This window comes from Amblyomma maculatum, chromosome 2 (genome assembly GCF_055883805.1).
Source record: "Amblyomma maculatum isolate TAMU_Amacu chromosome 2, ASM5588380v1, whole genome shotgun sequence".
In the NCBI taxonomy this organism is placed as follows: Eukaryota; Metazoa; Arthropoda; class Arachnida; order Ixodida; family Ixodidae; genus Amblyomma; species Amblyomma maculatum.
The window spans coordinates 173,113,390-173,129,890 of record NC_139345.1 but is presented as its reverse complement, the minus strand read 5'-3'; positions in this window follow the sequence as shown (position 1 = coordinate 173,129,890).

Genomic DNA, 16,501 nt, shown 5'->3' with positions numbered 1-16,501 from the left:
CCGTGGCATCTGAGTGGTAGAGCATAAAACTAGACAGTGATGCTCTAGTGGCCGTATCCTGGAGAAGGATGATTTGGGGTGGCGGGGTGAGGATGGGAACGAGTAATTGGAAAGGCGCGCGCTTTCCCCGGAATACGCGGCAATTCCACTGGAGAATGGGTAAATTAAGTTGCTGCCCCGCCATAGTGGAGAGATTGAAAGCCAAGTGCGCTAGGTGTTGAAGAGCGTGTGGTTGCGAGGGATGAAAAGGAGGTAGTTGGAGATTGATGTGCTTCAGGATAAAGGTTTGCGTGTGCTCTAAGGTTTGAATGCGGGTGTCTAGGTTGGTCATTCTCATGTCGCGCGTATGAACCAGGCGCGAAAACATCGAGTCAATTTGTTCTCGAGTTGGGTGAAGAGGGAGTCAATTTTGGAATCTATCCGGGCTTCTACAGCCTTTAGCTTTGATTCAAATTTGCCTCAACTTGCTCAAGACCATCATGTGTGACAGGTGGCGGTTCTGATGTACGTTTATTTTTGGGGGGTGGTTGCGTGTCTGGGGATCTTGGAGAAAAGGCGGGATGTACGGCTTTGGAAGGGAGGGTGGATGAGAAGGGTTGGTGTGGGGTCTGTATAAGGGAGGAAAGGCGGCTTACCTCTTCCCGCAGGGCCCTGAGTTCCTTGTCGCGTGAATCCTTCTGGTGGGGCTGGGGTGGCGGGGATTATTTGGAGACGACTTCAGCTGCTCAGTCGGCCTATGACATCTTTTTTGGGTCCTTTGCGCGTTCTTTCTTGCGAAGCGACGTGGAGCGAGTGGCGTTGAGTGCTATCTTCCGAGTAGCGTCTCCGGGCGGCTTGTCCTTACGAGAGAGGTGTTGCGGTGCAGAGTGGGCTGCAGGTCTTCACCCTTTAGTCTTACATCTTCCCGTACCCGTCATGTGTGCTTCTCCGCATAAAATACATTCCGGAGTGCCGGAAGGGAAACTCTTCCTGGGATGTGGTTTCCCGCACTTCGGGCAGTTATTCGTACTTGGCAGCGTCTGTGGCCTGGCTGTCTGCAGTTGATACAAGCGTCCATGTGGCCTCTGTAAGGGGTGTACCTGTGGAGTCCCCCACCATTAAAATTGCGCGAGAAACCGGTCCTTCTCTAAAAGTACTTAATATCGATAGAATGGCACCCATGCGTCGAGCGTCCACTATTGGAGCACGTGGATTGCTGTTCACGAGATCCTACAGTAGCTCCCTGGGGGTTTCATTCCAGTTGGCGTTCCAGATTACCCCTCTCACCACTCCGTCCGGGGGAGCGATGTAGGCTGCTAGGGCGTAGCGGTGTCTTGTTAATTTTGGTGATTTGTACCAACATAAGTGCGTCGGTGTGGTGTGGCGTGCTCATTTTGCACGTGTTATTGGTGAGATGAACGCGCAGCTGGGTGCGGGTGGGCTCCTGGAGTGAAGCGGTGGCATTCAAAAGTGAGACGCGGAGCTGTCGTAGCGGTACTGAGGTGAGGTGAAGTCCTCCACAGGAGCGGAAAATCCCCTTGTAATCTTCAGTCGGTAGTGGCGGCTGCTGTCGTGACCTTTGTGCGGTAGCACGGGCGGCGCGCAGCTGCTCGGATGACTGGGCCTTGATAGTGGCAGGTGATGCCGCTCCAGCGTCTGTGGTAGGCTTGTCTGCCTCATGGGTCTACATGGCGGAGATCAGGTGATTCTGCTGCGCTCCTGAGTGAGGATGTGAGTCCAGTCCGCTGAGGATGTTAGTCCAGTCCCGCGGATTGAAGTCCCGAGGGTCAATAGCTTCGCCTGGCACTTGCACCTTCATGATGACTGTGCTTGGAAGTCGCGTTCCGAGTAGGCCTAGCTCCCAGCGGAGCGAGGCCTAGCTCGAGCGACGCGGCGGCTCAAGATAAAATGGGCCGTGGGGTCCTGCAAACTGGCCAGATCGGGTCGAAAAGTGGTATGGGCGTAGCGCTCACCTTCACAGCGCTCTTGTTGGTGAAATATAGGTCACTGGTTCGGACTACTGGTGAATATCGCCGTCTTCGCACGGAGCCGACGTGAAGCGCGTCCGCACTCCAGGCAAGGAGGAAGTCTCTTAGGGAGTTTCTTCGTAGAGGTGCACACCGGGAGTCCTAACTCTCTTGGTACATCTTCGGATCGGAGCGAATCTAATTTCCTCTTTTCATCCGCTCTAAGATTTAGGAAAGGTGCGGCATAGAACACTCGGCTAAAGATATAAGCCTAGGCTTTTCTCTTTAAAGCCTCTGCGCCTAATGGATATTTTCCTAAAGATGCCTAGAGCTTGCGACGCGTAGTCGTCTAGCTATTTTATGACGCCGTCATTGTGTCCGTATTCCTGGATAAAGGATATCAGGATTCTGATTTGTTCTACTTTAGGAACGGCACGTTATTTTCGAATTTTGAGTCTATTTTGGTCCCGCGGAGTAAGATAAGAGCGCCGCATCTGGCTCGCTGCAAAGGAGTCGGCGTATGGCGATTTTGCTACGCGAACGCCGAGACCGCGCCCGGCGCTCAGCTTCGCACTGTACTCGGTCACTCAGTTCCTTTTTGCTCGCCGACGCGGCTTTGGTCACGCTTTCCTCCTTTCCCTATTCTCCTTTAAGAAAGAGAGAAATTGGTACGCCGCCTCTCGACAGTGTTGAGAAACGTAATGCTCCCGAGCTCGATCCAGGCGACCGTGCGAGCATCGTGAACAACGGGCGGAGAGCAGACGGACACCTTTGCGCGTCGCATGCTAGGCGAAGAAGGCGCAAGTGGAATCGTAGGTCATTGTGCGTACGCCAATCTGTATCTTTTTTTGAAGATGAAACTTTAAGATAAAGTTTCGCCAGAGCCGTTTTTACTTTGTCGTCTGCGTAATTAGCTGAGAATGAGTCGACAGGTGCATGCAGACGACAAACCATGCAGCGAAATTATTAGTACTATTATTAGTATTATTATTAGTGGTTAAGTTATTATATTGTTACAGTCGATATGATAAATGAAGATGAACTCAGGGGTAGTTGGACGAAGAAGAAGAGAGTGGGAGTGGAAGTGCCGCCTGTTTCGTGTGCACCATATCGGGGGTATGAAAGGTTGTGTTACTAGAGACAAGAGTGTTACATTAATAGTGGAGAGTGCGGGTTCGATCCCACGTCATTTCGCCATCTACGCACCCTTGGAGCCTCGTCGTAGCCGCCGCCTTGCTGGACTCCCGTCACTGATCGTTACAATGCCGCCACCGACTGAGCCTAACCCAGTGCTTCTTGCCACATCAAATCAGGCGATTTGCGGCCTTTATCAACCTTACCGAGAACCTCGTCCTTTTGCTGGCGCAGCGGGAGAGGACGTTGGCGACTAGCTCCGCCACTACCAACGGATAAGCCGTAACAACCGCTGGAACTGCGCCAGTCAGCTCGACAACGTCGTTTTCTTCCTGACCAACATCGCCATTGTCTGGTTTGAAAACCATAAAGACACGCGGACGACATGGGACAGCTTTGTTACCAAACTTAGTGTTTCGGCGATTCGTCAGCGCGCAAGAAGCAGGCCGAGCAGACACGCTCATTGTGCCCAACTACCTGGCGAGACCTGCACTACCTATGCCTAAGCGGTGCTCAAATTGTGCAGAACCATCGATTCTCGCATGTCCGAGGACAAAGTTGGGCATCTTTTGAAGGGCATCGCAGCTGATGTCTACAACTTCCTCATCGCCAAAGGTATCTCGACTGTCTTCGCCGTCCTCCGTCACATCCGCACATTCGAAGCAATAAAGACCCGTCGAGTAACTCGTAAGTTTGGAAGGCTTACCAATGTGCCAACTGTCGCCAGCGTTGACGAGCATGCTCCTCCGGACCTTACTTCAACTATCCGGCAGATCATTCGCGAAGAGTTACTCCGGCTCGATTTCCGCTGCCAGAACGTCACCAGTGTCCTATCGCCCATCTTTTCCGTGTGAACCTGCCTACAATCTTCAATCGCAGCCTGAGTTTTCTTCTGTTCACGCAACACACCCTGCTTCTTTCGAAGAATGCTCGCGGCAACATTTCGCAAGCCCTTTTTCGCAAGACCTAGGCGAGCACCCCGGTTGACAGATCAGCGCAATCCTGGCCTTTATCGGCAGCATCACATCGAATCCTTTCAGGACCAACCCCTTCTTCGGCCTACTCCTGTCTGTTACTAATGCGGCACCCCGGGCCATATTTCACGACAATGCCGCCGTCGTCAACCATCGCGGTATGACCAGCCAACGTGCCCTCATCCGACCAGTGATCACCCAGCTGACTCTCGTCGGTACTGGTCGTCTCTTCCACAAGGCCAGTTTCAGCGCGGTGACGTACGCAACCACTCCCCGGTTTCCGACCGGAGTCTGAGTCCAGCGCCCGTTTTTCGTGCCCGCCGCTCGCCATCCCCGCGGCGTCGTTCCCAGTCCCCTCCACCGGAAAACTAGGCGCCACGCACTAGGATGGAGGTGAGGCCGCCGGGGAAAGCTCACTATTCGCAGAAATACCTCCTTCCGTTACTATGATCAAAAATAAGATTTGTGTGTCGGTTGACGCTACTTCTACAAGGGCATTAGTGGACACTGGTGCGACAATATCGATTGTGATAACATTTAAGAACTTATTGGGACCAAACGTGATGTTTCCTTGGGACAGAAATGCAAATTTTCATAGCGTTAGTGGCGATTTGTTGCATCTCATTGGAGTGTGCAGTGCCAAGGTGTCTCTTGGAGGAACCGTGTTTTCCGCGGAATTCGCCGTGCTACCCCACTCCACACATGATGTAATTCTTGGTATAGATTTTCTGCGCATGTGTGGCGCAACCGTAGACTGCCCCACGGGCGAGATCAGTATTGAGGGCTGCCTACCGCCTAAGTCCTTCAAGGAGCCTCTTGTTTGGGGAGATATGCCGTGCGTGTGCGACAATACTGTTGTGCCTCCGATGTCTATGCAGTACATTCCGGTTTCGCGTTCTTGTCGTGCGGTCTAAACTTTTGATGCTACTGTGACACCTAAATTTTCGAACTGCGCGAAGAAATCTCTCCTCGTTCCTAAAAGTTTGATGTCAGTAACCAAAGGCTGCGCGCGATTGTTTACTATTAATTGCTCCATGCAACCAGTTCTTTTAGCAGCTGGAATGAAGCTTGCCTCTTACAGTTCTGACATGCCAATATCAGTGGCTTTAATTACGGACGCACCTCAGTGGAATGTCGCACAATCACAAGTGAATGTTTAACTGACTGCGTGGTATGATTAGTAATTCTCTGAACGCCACAGAACGTGATGATTTGGAAGATCTGCTGTCGAAGTATTCATCCGTTTTTGACTTCTCGAAGCCCATCAGTTGATGCTTTTTTCCCTGGTCTAGCACCAGTCATCGAATTGACACCGGGTATGCACATCCAATTCGCCAAAAACCGTACTGTATGGCACCGTGCGAACGCATCAATGAACAAGTACGTGAAATGTTGGACCAGGGTGTCATTCAAGAATCTTGCAGTCACTGGGCGGCTCCAGTAATTTTTTTGCGCAAGATGGCACATGGCGATTTTGTGTAGATTACCGCCGCTTGAATTTAGTCACTAAAAAAGATGTATACCCGCTTCCCCGCATTGATGATGCCATTGACTGCTTGTATTCTGCATCATACTTTTAATCTGTCGCCCTGCGGTCAGGATACTGGGAAATCCCAATGCACCCAGCAGACAAGAAGAAGACGGCTTTCATCACTCCCGATTTACTGTTTGAATTTAATGTTATGCCTTTCGGCTTGTGCAATGCGCCCGCAACATTTCAAAGATTCATGGATTCTATACTACGCGGTCTGAAATGGGAGGTCTGTATGTGCTATCGGGACGACGTTGTCATCTTTAGTCGGACATTCAAAGAGCACAACGACCACCTAGTCCTCGTGCTGGACTGCTTGCGCCAAGCTGGACTTGTTCTCAAATCGAAGAAGTGCCGTTTTGGCGAGCGACAGCCGTTGGTGCTTGGTCATCTCGTCAATGGTGACGGAGTCCGGCCTGATTCTCAGAAGACCGTAGCCGTTGCCGCGTTTCAGCAACCTCGTAATGTGAAAGAGCTCCGCAGTTTTCTTTGCCTTTGGTCATATTTCCGACGCTTCATCCCTTGTTTTGCAGATGTCGCCTACTCGCTCACGTGCCTACTACATGAAGACGCTCCATTCCACTGGGCATCTGAAAACGACTCATCTATCCGCCAACTGAAGTTCCTCCTAACATCACACCCTATCTTAAGGCCCTTCAACCCTTCGGCTCCAACTGAGGTACATACGGACACAAGTGACATAGGCCTCGGTGCTGTCCTCGTTCAGCGCTATGACGACCGTGAACATTTGATTGCTTACGCCAGTCGGATTCTCAGCAAGACGGAGCGCAATTACACCATCACCGAGCAGGAATGTCTAGCGGTTGTTTTCGCCGTGCATCGGTTTCGCTGCTACCTGTTCGGACGGCCTTTCGTAGTAGTAACCGATCACCATTCCCTATGCTGGCTACTCAATCTCCGTGACCCGTCTTGTCGCCTGGCCCGCTGGGCACTTTGCTTGCAAGAATACGACACAGCATTTCATTCAAAAGTGGCCGGCGGCACGCAGATGCGGACTGCCTCTCCCGGTTGCCACTTGCCAGGACGGAATGCGACGCGGACAACTTCGACCACTACGTCGCTGCTTTATGTCCGAAATTTCCTGATACTCACACCTTCCGAACAGAGCAACACAACGATCAGCACCTGGAGCCGTTCTTGAATGCTGCTCAGGGCCCAGCCTCGAACAGCCAGTTTTGTCTCCGTGATGGGCTGCTATACAAGCAAATTTACTCAGACACTGGCCATCGGTTCCTTCTGGTAGTACCTGAAAGCCCCTGTCTTTCTATTTTACACGTCATACATGATGATCCAGCTTCGGGACACCTGGGATCTTCGAGAGCTTTGCACCGCACTCAGGAGCGATTTTACTGGCCGCGGATACACCAAACGATTGACCAGAATGTTTCCAGCTGTCCTCAGTGCCAGAGTCACAAAGGTCCTACTGGTGTTGCACCCGGAATGCTTCACCCTATAGCGCCACCCAAGGCTCCTTTTGAGAAAGTCGGAGTCGACCTTTTGGGTCCCTTCCCAAAGTCGCAAGGTGAAAATCGTTGGATTGTTGTATGTCTGAACTATCTTACTCGCTTCTGTGAGACAGCCGCTCTTCCCGCCGCTGCAGCATACCAAGTTTCCCTGTTTATGCTGCATTCAGTCATCTTGCGACATGGTCCTCCGAGAGTTGTAATTAGTGACAGAGGTCGCTAGTTTACTGCCGATGTAATTGAAGAACTTCTCCGTTTAAGTGCATCTGATTTCAGACATTCGACCCCTTATCCCCCTCAGACAAATGGTTTAACTGAACGCACGAATAGAACTCTCACGAATATGCTTTCAATTTACGTCGCATCGGACCATAAAAACGGACTGTTCTTCCGTTCATCACATACGCCTTCAACACTGCTAAGCACGAAACCACAGGATACAGTCAATTCTTCTTCCTGTACGCCCCCCCCCCCCCTCGACACACCTTACACACAATCCTCCCATTTTATACCGAACACGACCCGTGCTTAGACGAAGCCCTTTGCTTGGCCAAAGAAGCGCGGCGAATAGCCCGATTGAGGACTACGGCAACACAAGGGCGATCGAAAGCTCGCTATGACGACCACCATCGCCAGATCATCTACTTCCCCGGTGACCGAGTCTGGCTTTGGAAACCAATGAGAAAGCGAGGCTTACACCAGAAAATGCTGGCACGCTACACTGGACCATACGTGATCTTAGAACGACTCGGCGAAAGTAACTACGCCTTACGGCCAGTGGACGACGTTCGGCAAAAACTGAGGTTACACTAGTCACCCGATTGAAGTAATGCCACTCTCGTGACAACACCTGACTCGCCCGGAGGCTTCGTTTGCGAAAGGGAGGCAAATGTTACAGTCCCTATGATAAATGAAGATGAACCAGGGGGTAGTTGGACGAAGAAGAAGAGAGTGGGAGTGGAAGTGCCGCCTGTTTCGTGTGCACCATATCGTGGGCTCAGAAAGGCTGTGTTACATAGAAACAAGAGTGTTACAATATATACAAAAGGAAGAAAAAGATGTTTGCCAGGCTCGGTATCTGCTATCTGATATCTGAAGCACTTGAACTGCGGCGGCGGGATAGCGAGGAAGCGGTAGAGGAAATCTGAGGTGAGCGATAGGGAGAAAGGACTGGGTAGGAAAAATAAAAACAAATAATACACTATGGCGCAATATTCAGTAGTTTGCTTGAGGCCCACCCAAAAATGTCTTGATACTGAGCACTCGGCGCATCGGGCGGGCCTCTGCAATAACTCTGTGTCCATGTCCCCATTTGGTTGGTTGGTTTGTGGGGTTTAACGTCCCAAAGCGACTCAGGCTAAGAGAGACGCCGTAGTGGAGGACTTCGGAAAATTCGACCACCTGGGGTTCTTTAACGTGCACTGACATCGCAAAGCACACGGGCACCTGGCTTTTCGCCTCCATGGAAAAGCGGCCGCCGAGGCCGGGATTCGATCCCGCGTCCTTGGGAACAGTAGTCGAGCGCCGTAACCACTGCGCCACCCCGGCGGGATGTCACTATTTACGACGCACGCACGCAGCACACTACAGCAGATGTGGGAGGAGCGCATACCATGCACTTTTTTATATGTGACGATTGGTAGGGTGACTCTGAAGTGTTTTATCGTTGGCAGTTTTTCAGGATAGAGCAAAGGAAATGAAAAAGTCCACTTGTTTCGCCCGCCATTTGATATCAAGCTTTTTGAGCACTGTAAGCGGAACATTCCTTAGATTGGCCGCGAAATAACTAAAAAGAACTGGGTGTACGAGGAATTTGAAGGATGTGTATTTCTTTCCCTAAAATAGTACAGCAGCTAATACAAGAAATGTATTACATGAGGAAGAAAAACTGGCTCAACTAAAGGGTCAAGGGCGCAATTCCCACCTTATTTCTGCAAAATTAAGACCCCAAAGCTGCCGTGCGCTGAGCCTCAGAGGAAAAGCTTGACGCCTGTTGTGCACAAAAAATATTGGTCTCTTCGAGCGGCCTAGCTACGCGCTGTTTTTGCATGATGGGTGAACGTCAGTGCACATGTAGTGGCCGGTTTCTTTTTATTTTTTTTAGTAAACTTCTAAAGTATTCACAGTAGTTTTCAGCGATGGCTCTGCATTCAAGAACGTTTTCCCCGATGTGTGTTTACATGGCCTTGGGCACAAGGCCCAAAAACTGCTCACTCTTATGTTGCAAGACTCACCCTTAGTCATTAACAGTCACACGAAGTTGTTTACTCCGCGTTGAACTATCTTTCTGCCACCGATGCTACGTCTACAACGCTGAGCTGCGGAATTGTAATAATTACGCAGAATATGCACACTCCGTGGAATGTCAGCGCACATTCAAGAGCCCTAGGGGGTCCAAATGGATCCGGAACTATCCACTTTAGCCTCTGTTCGCCTAGTGCTGGTGCCGGACATAGAATTTGACATCCCGTACCGTTTTAGTGTTGCTCGTAATACTCACTACACTACCAGGAAGCAAGAGGAAACAAAGACGTGAAACGCGCAGTCTGAATGGGGAGCTTTGCATATATTAAGGGGTCAGCGGGAAGTGGCAGGTGAGCTGTATGAAGGAGGCGAGCGCAACACGACTGCAAGAGATGTTTTGCAGCAATGAGGCAGGTAACATACGACATCTCAGTGCAGCTAGAGGATGCAGACAACGCGATTTCAAGGGATATATTCCCACGGCGATGCAGACGATACGCAAGTGCAGCGATAGGAAGCAGACAGACGCGGCGGCAGCACGGAATTTATGGAGCATTGGCGCGGAGGCGGCTAGCTTCAACAGCGTTGGTGATAAATCCTAGTGTCATTTATCAGACCCGCCATCAAGCTTTCTCCGGTGCAACAAAATTTCGCCTTTCCCAAAAGCGGAGTAGGCGCTCCTGTCTATATTACTCCGCGGTTCCTCCTAAGGGATTTAGGATTGTGGACAAATAGTTCCGATTTTTGTGGTGAGCACAAGAGGCCCCTATTGGCGGCATATGCAACTAACGTATCCGCTGTCTCCTGCAAGCGCTCTTCTATGCTCGCGTCGTTTCCCTGGTTAATCCAGAGGTTGACGTCACCCGCGTATATGCTGAAATTCAGACCCTCAATTTTTAGGGCCATGGGGAGTCCTCTCATAGCCACGTTGAAAAGGAAAGGCTATAGGACAGAGCCTTGCTGTGTGCCCTTGCTGCCTAGTTCCACTGCGTTGGACTAGATGTCTTGTAACTTTGTGCAGACGCTTCTGTCTGACAAAGTCTTCTTTTTATGTAATTGTAGGCTTTCTTGCCTACACCTATTCGATTAAGCCCTGGAGTATACCTTCGTCCTTCACGTTGCCGAACGCCTTTGACAAGTCTAGCCCCAAGATCCTTTACCATCTTTTGACTTTGCTTCCAAGATGTGTTTTAATCTGGGCATCCCATCCTTCCTGTGTGGTCAATCCAGGTCGGAAGCCGACCATTTCATGAGGCCACAAGTCCTTTTGTTTCGTGTACTTGGTGAGCCTAGACTGCACAACTCTCTTCACCAGTTTCCCTACACATGAAATTAGGGATACTGACATGGGATTTTCATGTTCGGAAGGCTTGTCTGGCTTTGGGATTTGTACAGCGTTTCTCTGCTTCCATTGCTGGGGCACTTTCCCGTTGGTCCAAACTTCCTTCATGTGCTCTGTAAGAGCGATAATGGAGTCGTCATCTAAGTTCTTGGGGATCTTGTTTGTGATCCCTTTGGGTCCCGTTACCGATTTAGTTGTTAGGCTGAAAAGCTCTGCCCTCACCTGTGCCTTCGTAATCGGAGCATCGAGCATCTCGTTTTCCGCTCCCGTGTACACCGGAAGGGCGCCGGTGGGGATGTGTCCATTGTACATTTGCTTTAACTTATTCATGAATTCGGCGTCTGTGCCTCTGGCGCGTGTCTAGCTTTAGCCAATCTGATGCTCGATTGGGTTGTGAGCTTTGTTAGGTTTCGTAGCAGGCCCCATGTCTTGGAAAGGCTCATACCCTCGTTCATTTGATCGCACATGTCGCACTAATTTTGTTCCATAATTTATTCACGTAATTCTCGATTTCTTTTTCGTGTCTAGCTAGCCTTCTGCGAAGGTTCCGGTTCTATTTTCGATATTTATGCCTACGTTCCATAGTAGGTTTCGCCTCCGACATGTTGAGCAGTTTGCTGTCTGCAGCTGCGGCGTCATCGCCTTCTAACGTTTTCGTTGCCTCTCCAACGTGTCGCTTCAGGACTTCTACCCATTCCTCTATATCCGCAATTTTGCCTCCAGCGTTCATATTGTCTCTTATTTGTCGAAACTTATCATATTGCGTAACCTTTGGTGGACGGTTCTTGGGCGACTTTATGCCTTATCTATAGGGTAGAGGCCAAGACAAAGTGATTGCTTCCGAAGTTATGCTCCGTATTTTGACAGTTTAAATCTATGGCGTTTTTAGAGAAGGTTAAGTCTGGGGAGATGTCTATGCTAACGCTATTCCCCACCCTTAACGAACAGCTGGGGACGTGTGAAGGGTTAGTCCTAGCTCGTGAACGTCGTCCCATAACTGTCTGCCTTTCACGTCTTTAGTGTACCCCAACTCCGGGTGTGCCGCGTTAAAGTCTCCTGCTATTAAGAGAGGGCTCATTTCAGCGGCCTTGATCGCTTTGCGAAAGAGGGCTCTGAAGGGCGCCTTTCGCTGCGGCGGGTTGGAATATAACTGTCGGAGCAAAATGCTGGACATCTCCTTTCTCCCGGTTAAAATTTCTAGCAAGAGTGTCTCTATGTCTTTAAAATTTACATCATGTTCTATGGCCGCAATGTTTTTCTTTTTTAGAGGCGCGGGACTTGGCGCCTCTATCACTACTGTATAACCGATGCCCCGTTAGTTTAACTTCCTTGCCTGTTTCTTGAAGAGCAATAGCTATTCGTCTTTCATCTATGAGTTTAAGGTATTGCTACACCAGACCTCACTTGCGTTGGAAGCCGCGGCAGTTCCACTGCCAGATGATAGATTGATTTGTTTCTCCTCTAGTCATATTGAAGCTGTTGGTATTTTTCTTGTATTGTTTGTTGCCATTCTCTGATGGCAACCAATTCTGCTCTGTCTCAGGACCTCTACCTTAAGGATCTGGCCTTGAATCTGATTTATTGGACCCATAATTTGAGTCATGAAGCCTCTAATTTTGTCTCGATTTTGGCCTCGATTGTGGGCTCATTGGGTCAAATTTAGACTCAATTTGAGTGAATTTAGCGTCGAACATAGTTTCTGGTCTCTTTTCTAGTGCCACCGAAGGATCGATGTCATCGCCTTTGCGTTAATTGAGGGTGGTCTAGCTAGTTCTACTACCACTACCTCCTCCGAAGACGACGACTGAGTGAACACCCTGGGAGGCGGTGTGGGAGCCAGTATTGACATATTTTTGGCTGCGCTTTTTGTGAGGAGGGAGAGGGGGATCTCACGTTTGCAGGTTATTTAGGCTTATGTAATTCTTGAGTAAGCTTTTCAATTACTTCCACAAGCTCTGATATTTTATCTCTAAGTTTGTCGATTTCCTCATTTTTTTTTATCTTTAGACTGGGAAGCCCTGCAAGCAAATCTTAATTTTTTCGGTCCCTGCTGAGACTCCGCCGCTTGTTCTCGGAGTTGGCCATGTCCCGGAAGCTTGAGCGCCTTCTTCCGTCACCGTGTCTGAAATAGGGACGACCTCTGGTGCTGGAGTGAAGCGGCCGTGGCGCTGTTGCTGCGGCTGCTGCTGCTGCTGCAGCAGGCGCGTCCCACGGTCTTCTCCAGGCTCGAGAGGAGTCGCCTCTGGTGCGGCAACCCTCATTTTCACTGCGCCTGTCCTTGGGGCGACCCCGGTGAAGAGAATCTAGTGTAGCGCTGGATTTTTGCTACTGCTTGTTGTGCTGTTGCTGCTGTTTTTTTTTTTATTGCCTGGTCTGGACACGAGAACAAAATCAGCAAAGATTATTGAAATTATATTTACATGCGCTATTTACATATGACACTAACATTCATGCATACACAACAAAGGCTCTAGCCTTGAGAGCCACTCGGCAGGTTCTGCTGCAGCTTTTTGAATTGCCAAAAACCTGTCCACGTTTTCCCGAAAATAAATTCTGGCAGGCCATGCATATTTATCGCAATGGTAACCCGCCATTCTTGAGCGCCATATACAATGCAAGCCCATGAGCATAATTAAATCAAACGGTACCCCGTCGTCACTTTCTACGCATAAGTACCGAATGTCATGCGGGTCTAGCGGAAAATTTTTCATTAGCGTTCTTTGCAATACGCCCCAAAAATAGACTCCTTTCGAACAGTGTAAAAAAAAACATGGTCTATGGTTTCTGGCTTCCTGCATATTAAACAGTGTGATCCCCAGGGTATGAATAATCCCCTTTTCTCCAAACTTGTTTTCAACGGCAAAGTTCCAGTGTGCAATTTAAGAAAGAAGGTTTTTGCTCCTGGCATCACCTGCATTCTTTTTACCCTTTTTAAAACATCTGCACCTGGGCCTCCATCTTACAAGTCCCTGTACAATGGCACATGGAACATAACGTCACACAATGCACGGTACAATTTATTTCGTTTTACTGTAGACAAATAATCACTTCGAAACCGTGCTGAAAGGAACCGAACACTTGCTACGACTTCTCTATAAAGCCCTTAATCCCTGCGGAAAAATCTTCCGTTGTAACAACGTACTCCGGTTGCAGCCGCCCTCAGTCAGAAAGGGTCAGTCGTGTCTCTAAAAAACAAAACAAAAAAACGACTGAACAGCTGTCGCAAAATTAGGTTGCCCAGTCCTAGCCCACCATCTTTTACTCGTCTGAACAAGTTAGTCCGGCTGCAGCGCTCCCATTCAGACGCCCAGACAAATACAGCTAAATTCTTGTGCAGCTTCTGATATCTAACCGTTGACAGTGCAACACCTGTATAACATACAAGAGCTTACTGATAAAGAACAAATTGTAAACTGTGGCCTTAGCAAAATAGATAGTTTGGTCCCTCTCCACTATTCTGCTTTGTCCTTTATCTCTTTAGGCTGCCCTCTCCCATACTGTTCACTGTCACGGTAAGCCATAAGCGGAACGCCCAAGTACCTATCTGGTGTCGTCGTCCAAGGAACACTGGCAAACCGTTGAGGCGTAGATGGCCACTTTCCATGCCAAAGTCCGAGGCATTTCGACCAGTTAACTCCACTACCGGTGACGCAAGTAAATTCGCGCAAACACTTCATAGCTTGGCATACGCCACCCTCATCATCGGTAAAAACAGCGATGTCGGCTGCATACGCTAACAGCTTTAATTAGGCTGCTTGTACACTGAATCCCCGAATGCTATTATCCTTGAGTATTTTCAAGCAAATGGTCTCATATAGATGCAAAATAAAAGAGGGCTTAGGTGACATCCTTGTCAAACGGAACGCTGTAAACTGATGATGTCCCCTAAACATTTGTTAACAATCAATCTTAAAGCCACTCCCTCACGGAAAACAGAACCGACGTTCACATGGTCTAAAATGACAAACAACAGTTCGTGTGCGACACAGTAAAATGTCTTTGCTAAGTCGATTTGGAAAAAGGCCACCCGATTGGGCAATTGTCTGTTCCCATTGCTATTTTGTTGTCTGGTAGGGAGTCTTGTGGCGTCTCTGCATTTTCTGTCGCCGAGGAGATCAGTTTTACCATTCAGCAGGCATATTTCTTGGCAGCTATGTTCCTGGTCGATAGGCGTTCCGCTCCGCATCCTCTACACTTAGCGTTCTTGGGATCTGGCCAAACATCTTCGCAGTGTCTTAAGCGTCCGCACGCGTTGCAAACTTCGTACTTCTTCCTGCATAGTGTACATATTTGCTATGTAAGTTTCACCCATCTCGGAACCTCTGGTTTTTCAAACAGTATGGGTACTGTGGTTGAGCGCCTACTTTGGCGCTTGGCTCCTAGCGCGGGAGGTTGCCCTAGGTGGTGCGTAGACATTGCACTATTCCTTCCTCAGTGATGCGAAGGGGATGTCGTGTAGTACCCCCTTTCTACAGTCTGCGGCCATAGCGACGTACGCCGTGATTTCGATTTTCTGGCCCACGAAATCGAGGACGCGTAGTGCGAAGTATTTTCTTTTCCGCTCTTCGCTGTCTGTTGCGATGAGGATGGACTGTTGTTTTGGTTTGACCGAGGTGTCTTCCGAGGCCTATGTGATGTTTACACTTGCGGTGCGAGCAATCAACTCGGCAAGTTCTATGTTGCCGTACTTAAGTAGGTGCTTGACGCCTCCCCTTGGGCGGAGAAATATTTTATCAGTTCCGACGGGTGTCCTGACTGATTGCTTCTCAACCGAGTTCGCTGCCATTCTCTTCCCGGTGAGCCTGGACGCGGCTCGCGTCCGGCCTTGCTGATAGGTGACCCCAGATTCTTCGTTTTAGAGTGGCACCGGCTTTCCTCTTTTCTTGCTTACGAACCACTGACCGCGCTCTTGAGCTTCGGTATGCTTGTTCCCTCCACGGTTTCCACCATTTTCATCGAGCTTTAAGCGGCTTCAATCACCAGGGGTGCCTTTGTCTTCCTAAGCCTAACTAAGCCTAGCGTCACCCGCGGCTTGGGCTTGCCAAGCTCTTCAAAGCATCGAAAATGAAGGATTCGGCCCATTTCGGAAGCTTGAGAATCATCGGGGAGCGCTTCCTGGATAGGTAGATTTGCACAGATATTCCGAAATCCAGTGGCCGAGGTGGAGCGCGAGCGTTCGCGGTCAATGGAGCCCATCAATTGCACGTCCGCTCTCCAGCTTCGAATCGCCTGGTGACGTCATGATGTGTCGAACACAACCCGCATTTTATCTGTACCCAACAAAGTTCGCAGGCATTCTATAATTCGTTTACAGGAAAGGAAAAGCGCAGTATCTCTCACCCGCGCACTCCCGCTATCATCCTCACGGTAGACAAGGGGAATTATGAAAGGCGTTTCACGATTTGGACGCGGCGCAGTGGTAAAGCGCTCGGCTGGGAATCCAAAGAAAGGAGGCTCGATTTCCGATTCGAAAGCGTGACACCCTCTGCCTACAGCTCCTGCTGATAACGATGAGAGCTTAAAGTCTTTTGTTTTAAAAGGTCACGATTAGTTGGGCAAGCAGAAACGCCTTGGTGGTCCCCCCTTCCCTAGAAACAATCATTATTTATCGTTGAAAGGCGGCTGCGTTTAGATGGAGGAGAAACGGAATGGCGCCCACGTGCTGTGAGATGTCAGTGCAATTTTAGGATCCACAGGTTGTCGAAACTTTTCCGGAGCCCTCTACTATAGCACCCCTTTCTCTCTTTCCGTTTTCACTCCCACCTTCCTCTCTTCCCTTACGGAGCAGTCAGGTCTCCACAGAACAAGTGTGACAGATAATACCCCATTCATTTCCTCTGAATGTA